A 10,527-nucleotide genomic window follows, 5' to 3' on the forward strand; every position below is an offset into this window, starting at 1 on the left:
ATTTGTGGAATGCTGTCTTTTCTCCTTAATTTTATTTCACATTTAATTGTCCATGGTTTTAGCAAAATGGAATTGTGCAGACCATCAATATTTCTCTTTGATTTTTCTCTTTTTTTTTGATTTGGAATAGTGAGTTGAAGTAAAGATTTGAACTTGTTTTCAAAGAGAAAGAATAAAGATAGATGTTGGCTGTTGGGAGCTGGTCTGAAAAAAATCATGTGACCAGATTACTGCTCTCAGGACACAATAAATGAATCAGCACCACTCTGGGGCTGGCAGCTGCTGGTCTGATTGTTGTAGTCTTCTGGAGACAGTGCTGCTTCGTTTTGTACTCTCTCGAGTTTCTCTCCTGTATCGTGTTGGTTATCAAATTGTTCCTTCAGTTCTCAAATTGTTGAATGTTCTGACAAAAAATCCCAGTCTGCAATAAGTAAGTAAACATTTCCAGAAATCTGCTGAAACTGCATTCACCAGTGACTTCTGAATTCAAGCAAGATATCAGTTCTACTTTTTATTCATTCAATTTATTTATTTGTGGGATATCACCAGCTGGCCAGCACTTAATGCTCATCCCTAATTGCCTTTGACCAGGTGGTGGGCTGCCTTGTTGAACTGCTGCAATCCACCTGTGGTATGTTGATTCACAGTGACATTCGGGAGGGAATTCCTGAATTTTGCTAACAACCAACCCATCATCCAAGGATTTCATGATGGCCGGGCATAATTCATTGAAAATTGTTTATTAAACTGGCAAATTACCCTTTTTTAAAATTTATCAACTGTGTCTGTCTGTTCATGGGTAAGGGTTATGATCAAAAAAGATTAGGCTTTAGATTGTAGATATCAATTAAATTACTTTGTTTAATAATTAACAAATTATTAATTTTTGTTTGAGCTATAATCGTGTCCAAGCTCTGTTATTCATAACGTCTGATTAGGAACAGTTAGAGCATTTGGAGGGTCATTGAATATTTTAATTTCACTGTGTTGCGAATCCAGTTACAGTGAGGCTGATGTGGCTTGACCTGCTACCTCCATGTCATAAAAGTCAGCACAATGCTGGGTGGAATTCAAATTTTCAAATTTGATTTCAAATTTTCAATCAAACACAAGACAAATCTTTTCCACTGTCAGCAAGGGAACACATAATCAGCTGTTGATTGTGTCAGCATTGTTTTGATCCGACTTGCCCCAGACCAGTTTCTGTACTCATTGCTAAATGCTTTTCTTTTTGTTCGTACGCTCTTTAAAACATCCAGCATTCCAAATTAACACTGTATTCAACAATTGATCCTATTCAACTCAATAAATAGATCCGTTTGAGATAAGCTGTGATGCTGGAGAAGATGTACTGTTTGAACCTTTCCATTCGCACCGTTGAACATATCACATACTTAACAACTCCATAAGAGATCACTTTGAATAATATTTGCAAGCTTAGCATCGTCTAAGTTGAGGGGGAGGGCAGCGGTGGCAGGAGAACATCAGGAAGCTTGTCCACAAAATTCCACAACAGTTCAGTCTCATAGGATTAGCTGTTGCCCATTCTCTTAACCAAATGAATACACAGTCTTGATTCTAAGAAACATGAATTGTTTACTAACCTCTTGTATATCATTGAACATGTTGAATACTTCAATAATTCTTGTCCTAAAATTGTCCAAAAAAGCCATTTGTTAATGTGATAACGGAAATAATTCCTTGAACACTGAAAACTGATACAATCTTGTCCTAATACATCTGTACTCTTTTTATCAGAGGTGTGTGCTAGAAGCAGAAGGGTTCATTCGTTTTTCAAAAATCTGTGTTTTCTATGTTTCCAATGACAGGGCTTCATCTGCTCCTTCAGTGGTTTAATGTGGATAAGGTGACGTTGTCCACTATGGCTGGAAGAATAAAAGGGCAAATTATTGCTTAAATAGGAACCAGATACAAAGTGTATCAGGGTAGAGGGATTTGGGCATCTTTATGCATGAATAGCAGAAAGTGGGTATGCAGGTGTAGCATATAATAAGAAAGGCAGATGGAATTCTGACATTTATTGCAAAAGAAGTGTTGTTCCAATTATGTAGGGTGTTGGTGAGACCACATCTGGAATATTGTGACCAGGTTTGCTCTTTTTGAGGAAGTTGTAGTGGCACTAGAGACAGTTCAGAAGATGTTCATAAGGTTGATTCCAGGGATGAAAGGGCTGTCATACGAGAAGCAGTTGAACAGCTTGAGTTTGTACTTGCTGGAGTTCAGAAGAATAAGGGGAAATCTGATTAAGGTTAATAAAATGTTCAAGGGGATTAATGAGGTAGACATTGAACAGATGTTCATTTTTGTGGGATGGTCTCGAACAAGAAGTCAGATATACAGAATGAGCGGAGGTGGGTTCAAAACTGAGATAAGGTGAAATTGTTTCTCTCCAAGAGTTCTGAATCTGTGGAACTTGCAACCACAGAGTGATTCAAAAAAGAAAGAGATATGTTTCAGATGGAAAGTATCGTAAAGGGCTTTGGGGAGTAGGCAGAAAAGTAGAGTTGAGATCAGGATAAGATCAGCCGTGATCATGTTAAATGTGTGTGGGCTCAAAAGGCTGAATTGCCTACTCCTGCTCCATGTTCCTATGTTCCTAACATAACACCACAGGATCTTATGTTCATCTCAGAAGAAAACAAGCCATTTGTTTTCAATTACAAGAAAAAAATGTGAAAGATTTCATAAAAGACAACTGTGCAGCTCTCTGTCAAGCCGTATCAAGATTTATTGTGCTCAATGCAGTCTTTCAAATGAGAATTGAATCCTTAAGCTTCTTACTGAATACTACCACTGTGCCCTTGCTGACACAAATTAGCTATCCCTCTTTCGTTCCCCAGCTCAGATAACCTTTCAACAGACCTCTGTGTTACTCTTTTTCAGAACTTAACATGACAGTGGTCCCTCTGATCGGCTTGACCTCTCAATACAGCAGCAGTCTGACACAAACAAGTAAGTAGTGTGATCAAAATTTACAGTTCTTCTCATTTCCAACACTGACCTATGTTCAAAAACCAAATACCTGTGCAGTCAAAATTGTTAAAGATTTTTACTTCAATCACATTAAGTGCCTTAGAATGCAATAAATAGTACTTCCCCATTTTAATCAAATAATGTTTATTCTAAAAGTATGTAAAATTAAATATCTCATTAAATTAAAAGAAAGGTTGAGATAGTTTTCCTGAATAGACATCAAAAATATGATTCACACAATCAGCAAAATGAAAGAAGTGTTGCAGGTTTCAGACTTAATGTTATCAAATATTTGTGAAGGTCATATCAACACAGTCGGCAATATTCATGTCTATTGCAAACCCATGCAGTGATTGGAGTCCTGAAAGTATTGGAAAGCTAATGTATGAACAGTCCAATATCCTTGTTCCCACAGTCACCTGATTTGGATGCTCTTTGCCCAAACATTGTTTTGGTTTGTTTTCTTCAGTGGAATGCGAGTAAGAGGATTGTTTCAATTGTATCTTCATTTTTATCTTTGTAAATGAAAGGAACGTTCTCATACCAGAGATAATTTATACATTCAGATCTCAAGAAGCTAATTTGTGCTAAACAACTGCTCCTTGTTTTGGATTTAATTGCTGTGGCTTTAAATGGTTCTTGCCTCAGATTACCACTTGGTCACAAGAATAGGTAGGTGTAGATATTTTTGATCAACATGTGGCTATATGTTGGCGACGGAGAGGGTGACATCGCAGAGCGGGATTTTTGTTGAGTCAGCGGCAGGGACTCCTGTTTGTCAAAGGCCTGGTGCAGGTACTTCAGAAATCAGCGAGGCAGCGGTTTCAGCAGAACCAAGTACTCCTGGTTGTGTTGGGAGCGGAGTGGGGAGTCCAAGCAGTGGCAGTGGACCCAGAACCAGGAACTCCTGGTTGCAACAGGCCCCGAGTGGGAATTCCTGGTTATCAGCAACTCCTGGTTGTGGTAGGCCCAGAGCTGTGATCTGCTGGTTTTCAGTGAAGCATTGGTGGCAGCAGAGCCCAGGGCTCCTGCTTGTGGGGCAAGTGTGCATCCAGCACGGTAACCAGCTTAGTGTCAGTAACCTGTGGACGGGATGGGCCCAGCAACGAAGACATGGTGTCTAAGAGCGGCAACTTCCATGTTAATGGGTCTGGCACAGGTGTCGTTGGTGGGCTGGCTAAGAGGTCGGGATTCATGGTGGAGGCATCAGAATGACAATGGACTTCCTTTCAGCTTTGTCTTTTTATTATCTTCATTCTTGAAGTATTCGAATTGTGCTGGGTTGAGTTGACAGTTGAAGCTTTTCTCTGTATCCTACCATGTTCTCTGTAGATACAAGTGACAATAAATCCTAATTCATATATTTGATCAACATGTTCAGAAGTTTTATGACGCACCTCCAAAGCAGGTGGGACCTCAACCCCCAAGCATCTAGCTCAGAGGTACACTTTGCCACAAGAACCTTTTAAATTTGAAGTCTCCCAGCAGCTTCAGTGGGATTTGAATCACCAAAGCATCAGTCTGGTCGTCTGGATTATTAATCCAGCAGCAGTTTGATGACGACCACACTGCACTTCCAACCAAAACAAAACTGATGATTTGCAGCATTTGCATCATTGTTGCATCACTGATGAAGTTAGCGCAGCAATTCTCAGCAAGCAATAAATGCAAAACACAGGTTGGTGGGAAAACCATCCCAGATTTCCCTGGACTCTTCAAGAAACTGTTACAAGCACAAGGGTGGCAATATGGCTCAGTGGTTAGTGTTGCTAACTCAATAACACCAGGGGCCCAGGTTTAATTTTACTCTCGGGCAACTATCTGTGTGGAGTTTGCACATTTTCTCCATATTGAAACGATACTGGGTAAACCCTCCTACTTAATTTAAACCAGCAACACAAAAGATTTATCCCATGCCGTAATCTGTGAAAATTTGAGAGGCCAACAACGATTTAAAGTAAAAATTAACAACTTCATTTCTTCAAGTATAACAGAGAGTAATTGACTAAAAACTATTTACAACTCCTTCCTCTAACCTATCTTTTATCTTCCCTTCTGTAATACTAGTCCAATAAAACCCCCAATTAAGATTTACCAATATTCAACTTTCCAAAAAAAAACAGCCAGCTGTCGAATCTCCTTTCTATATTTTCCTCTATCGAGTTGCTCTCCTGGTCTGTGTTGATGTTCTCTGTGCAAACTCCTTCTCTGGACAAGTACATCTCAGATAGTTCTGACTAGCAGCCTACATCTGTTGGTCTTCTGGCAGTTCTCATCCAACTGTTCAATTTTTCTCTGTCTTATACATCCAAAGCACTGGATTGTGTCATTGGCTTTTAATATTGTCAATATACCCAAGTCAAACTTGATTGGAGTTTGGTTTTTTTTTGAGGGGTATAATTTAAACTGATTGGCCGAATTCAAATTTGTTTTTGTCTCCAGGCAACCATCTGAACCACGTGTTACATTGTTATCTTATTCAGAACACTTGGTGCTGTCAGGCAGTTCTGCTAGCTTTTAACTCTCTGAAAGGTACAGTACACCCACACTTCATAACAGTATAGAGTCATAAGAGATGTACAGCATGGAAACAGACCCTTTAGTCCAACCTGTCCATGCCGACCAGATATCCCAAACCAATCTAGTCCCACCTGCCAGCACCCGGCCCATATCCCTCCAAACCCTTCCTATTCATATACCCATCCAAATGCCTCTTAAATGTTGCAATTACACCAGCCTCCACCACATCCTCTGACAGCTCATTTCATACACATACTACCCTCTGCGTGAAAAAGTTGCCCCTTAGGTCTCTTTTATATCTTTCCCAGCTCACCCTATGCCTATGCCCTCTAGTTCTCGACTCCCCGACCCCAGGGAAAAGACTTTGTCTATTTATCCTATCCATGCCCCTCATAATTTTGTAAACCTCTATAAGGTCACCCCTCAGCCTCCGACGCTCCAGGGAAAACAGCCCCAGCCTGTTCAGCCTCTCCCTATAGCTCAAATCATCCAACCCTGGCAACATCCTTGTAAATCTTTTCTGAACCCTTTCAAGTTTCACAACATCTTTCCGATAGGACGGAGACCAGAATTGGATGCAATATTCCAACAGTGGCCGAACCAATGTCCTGTACAGCCGCAACATGACCTCCCAACTCTTCTACTCAATACTCTGACCAATAAAGGAAAACATTCAAACGCCTTCTTCACTATCGTATCTACCTGCGACTCCATTTTCAAGGAGCTATGAACCTGCACTCCAAGGTCTCTTTGTTCAGCAACACTCCCGAGGACCTTACCATTAAGTGTATAAGTCCTGCTAAGATTTGCTTAGTATCTGTGTGTTTTTTTTCCCACAGTCCAAAGGTGGAGAAGTTAGCTGGATTGGCCATGCTAAATTGCCCACAGTGTACTAGGAATGTGTAGTGTCGTTAAATTAGCCATGAGGAATGCAGGGTTACAGAGACTGGTTGGGTTGGTCTTCAGAGGTTTGGTGTGGACTCGATGGGCTGAATTGCCTGCTTCCATACTGTAGCGATTTTATTCTCTTCACCCAGGAGAAATATAAGGTCACCAATGAATAGATAGTTTTGCTTTGCCCTTGTTAGGTTTAAGTATATTGCAAATGTTTTACTCAAAGGCTGCTCAAGGAGTCAGGATGATTGAAGTAGAAGAATGTGTGTTGAAGAATATGTCCAAATGAAGTTGGTAATCCTAACTACAGGTTTAAACACTGCTAACCTCATGCATGGCTACATTAAGATGTGTTCAGTAAATATCAACCTGTCCCATTCAGGGGTTAGGGATAGTTGAAGAGAATGGCCCTTGGATCTTCGACCATATCTTCTACGTGAGTAATTGGTAGGCTGCTTGAAGGCACAGTCAAGTACCTGGCCTGGTGTGGAACTGGTGAGCAAAGAACAGAAGAACAGGAGGCACACCTTTAAAACAAAAGATTCTTTCTTGCCTATAGCTTAAATTCCTTTCGAAAATTATTTGTGATTTACAAATATATAGACACAAACTGAGATCATCAAATTTTGAATGTTGATTTATTTGAGTACATAACTGTAGTGGTTCTGTTATTTGGACATAAAGTGTTCTCTTCTCCAATATTCTTTTCCTTTTTCTTTATTCCTTTAAAGGTTGTGTGCATTGCTGGCAAGGACAGCACTTGTTTCCATTCTTGAGCTGAGTGGCTTTCAAGTTCATGTGAAATGATATTGAAGAATCACCCAAAAGAGCTCCACTTCCTCATGCCTTTGCACGTCACTTCCTTACCTCCTGGGAAGGGAGTTAACCTAGTATCCTGACTGATATTTATTCTTTGGTCAACATCTTCAAAAAACAGATGATCTGCTAATGATCACATTGTTGTTTGAGGAGTTTGCTCTGTGCAATTTGCCTTTCACTTTTACAGTAGCTACATGTCAAAAGTTCCTAAGTGACTTTGGGATATCTGGGAGTCATGAAAATCATCTTTTCTTTCTTTATCGGCTTAGAGGATGTCATCGGCATACCAGTCATGCTTTAGACATCTTTCCCAAAGGAGGTTAACCTGAGCTGTACATTGTTCTAATTGTTGCTGAATCAATGTTTGTAGAAATTCCACTTATTTTTGTGTTGCGACTTGCAGACTGATCTTGTAAAATTAAATTAGAGTGGGTTTCCAGAAACAATGTTTGTGCACAGGTCAGCAGAGTTATTTCTGTTTGATTTTAAAAAAGAACTCTCTTATTGTCCATTGTGAAAGCAAGTACAGTGTTTCTTGACCATTCCTTCAACCTTTGAGAAATTCTTATGGCTGGTATTCTGAAAGGATAAAATGAAAAAGGTGGAAGAGTTTTCTCTGTTCACAATTATTATGCAATATGTTAGTTTAGTCAAGGAACAGAGTACTCAGCCACTTGAACCTGTTCCACCATTCAATGAGATCATGACTGATATGTGGCCTCACACTATTTTAACAAAAAATTATATTTCTCAGATTTTAAATTAACAAGGAATTCTTTGCAGCTAATTGAAAATCTCACTGGCCAAGTCTTAGGACGACATGGTGAAAAAATGTACTGCTGCCACTCAGAAGGACAAGAGCAGCAAGTACATAGAAATAGTACCACCTGCAAGTTCGTCTCCAAACCACTTACTGTCCTGACCTGGAACTACCCCGGTGCTCCTTCACTTTCACTGGATTATAATCGTGGAATTTCATTCCTAACAGTACTGTGGGTGTACTTACACCCAAGGTCAGTGGTGGTTCAAGGAAACAGCTAACCCAACACAATGTGGGGACAGGCAGCAAATGCAGGCCCAGCTAGCACTGGCCATATCCTGTAAAAAAGCGAATAAAAAATGTTCTTCTGAGCACAGCACTCTTTTCACATTCTGGGTGGTGACACAATAGATTCCATTTATAAACCTTGCAGTTCATGTTGCCTGCAGTGGACCAGGGCGAGGTGCGCTGCTTGCTTTTCTGCCTTACCAGTCAAGTAAGTAGTGCATGGAGAAAATTAACATGCCCTGAAGGGATGAAGAAATAATCCAATCTTCATAGATGTAATTTTCATTAGGACCCATTATTTGTGAGATGACCCTTCTTTTTTAATTCTCAAAATCCAACAGTAGCCCTGTAATCCTTGAAATGCATTCTTTGCAAAATGTGAAATTTAACACTGCCCACAATACAGAATTATCATGGGAAAAGTGAGTAATAGGTAGCATTACTGTGATGAAATAATATAATCTGGTAAATTGAAAAGAATTCGCTGTTTTTAAGAAAAATTGCAATAAACTGTTATCTTCCTATGGCTGTATTAGAAGAGTTCATATTATTATTGCTATGGAGATTATACCATAGTTCCTTTGATTCTAAACTAAAAACTGTATTCAGGCTAATTCTTCCCTCGTATTTAGCAATGTGCCACTCATTTGGGTTTATCTCAAAAGCCAAGCTTCAAATCATAATTTGTGTTCAGCAACTGATGTGCTTAAAGAGTGCCTTTGTGAATGTTTTTTTTTCCCAGAATATTGTACCTTAACTGCCTATATTTAGATCGAAATTGCTTTTCTAAGTGCATGAACTCTAAATTGCCTTATCTGTGTTGAGTGGAATTTGCATTTTGACAATCTTTCACACTTAGCTCATTCAGTGAAAGATGACTAAGCTGCTTTCAAATATTTTAAAGAATACCCGTTTCTCTTACACTTCCATCTGATGAAGCAAGCCTTTGCAGTTTTTCTCTGAATTTCATTTTCTGGCAGAATGCTCAACTATTTTATATAAGTTACGTTGTTGTTAAACATATTTCTGAACTCAATTCAAGTCAGATTTGATAGTCTTTTACACTCATTCGCCTGGATTCACGTGACAAGGAATGAATATTAAGTTCAATACATGGTTCCAAGATACAGCTCAGGGGGCATTCCGTGGTGTGTTATTGAACCCAACAGATCACAAAGATACTGTGTTCAATCCCTACTCCTTTTTTGGCGAGCTATAATGCAACTTATGGGCTTAGAAGTACAAAACAAAGCAAGCAAGGCTCATGGATTGATTATTAGAAATCCCTACTGAATGATGTATGTGTGATCAACAGGTAAAGTCATGAGTAGGTTACATTGTGAGTTCTGAAAGGTAAACTATCCAAGCCACATTCTTTGGACCCAAAATTCCATTGTGTTTCCAGCAATCTTCCAGCTTTCCAGGAGGGAAGTGCCATTTTTCTGGTCAACAAAATGGAGCAGGAGCCCTTTCCACAATCTACCTGCTGAATCCTCTTGCATTTCATTTCAGCACAATTAAAGACAGCCAGTGGTGCTGCAGCTTTTAGCTTTCTGTTTCAGCATTTGCAATCATAAGTGAGTAATTTATAGTGCAAAATATAGGCACATAAATTACAGCAGTGCAGCTTTTGAAGGTTTCCCTGTTAAGTTCAATTGCTCAAAGCTATGTAGTTGCTCAAATGGCCAGCTAATAACAATGCAAGATGGGGGCAGGGTATCTAGGTTAATTATGACACAAATAATGTCGCTCCTTAACCAAGATCCAAGCAGCAAATCTTCCCAGCCACTGAACTAGTGACATAGTTGGGAAAATTGCCTGGGATGGCCATTGAGGAGCTTGTTCACCTAAGAACAAAAGGTCCCAGTTTCAACACAAGTGTTGAATGGCAAGATGAGATTCCTGCCACTGAGCAACGAGAGACCTAATTTCATGCATCAGCAAAAAGTAACTTCTTTGCTATGACATCATCTCCCCAAAAATGACAATTATAAAATGCCAAGCAGCAGAACTAATTAATTAAACCTTGTTTGACTTTTCATTTAAGGAGCAGGACGAGAGAGAGAGACAAAATAGGGTAACATTCTGAGGAAGGGTCACCGGACCCAAAACATAAATTCTGATTTCTCTCCACAAATGCTGACAGAACTGCTGAGATTTTCCAGCAGTTTCTCTTTCTGTAATATTTTGGTTACCAGTCTAAGGGGAAGAGGTTGAAACTTTATTGCTGGAACAGCACAGCAGGTCAGGCA

At 39.6% G+C, this 10,527-nt stretch overlaps 1 long non-coding RNA gene across 1 annotated transcript; it reads left to right on the forward strand.

Moving 5' to 3' along the window:
- The first annotated feature begins 326 nt into the window (after positions 1 to 326).
- LOC122543218 lies at positions 327 to 7,264 on the forward strand. Its single transcript, XR_006309963.1, has 3 exons — positions 327 to 430; positions 2,905 to 2,973; positions 7,140 to 7,264. It is a non-coding gene; the product is annotated as an uncharacterized LOC122543218 (long non-coding RNA).
- Positions 7,265 to 10,527: the final 3,263 nt, after the last annotated feature.

Source organism: Chiloscyllium plagiosum, chromosome 42 (genome assembly GCF_004010195.1).
Source record: "Chiloscyllium plagiosum isolate BGI_BamShark_2017 chromosome 42, ASM401019v2, whole genome shotgun sequence".
Taxonomy (NCBI): domain Eukaryota; kingdom Metazoa; phylum Chordata; class Chondrichthyes; order Orectolobiformes; family Hemiscylliidae; genus Chiloscyllium; species Chiloscyllium plagiosum.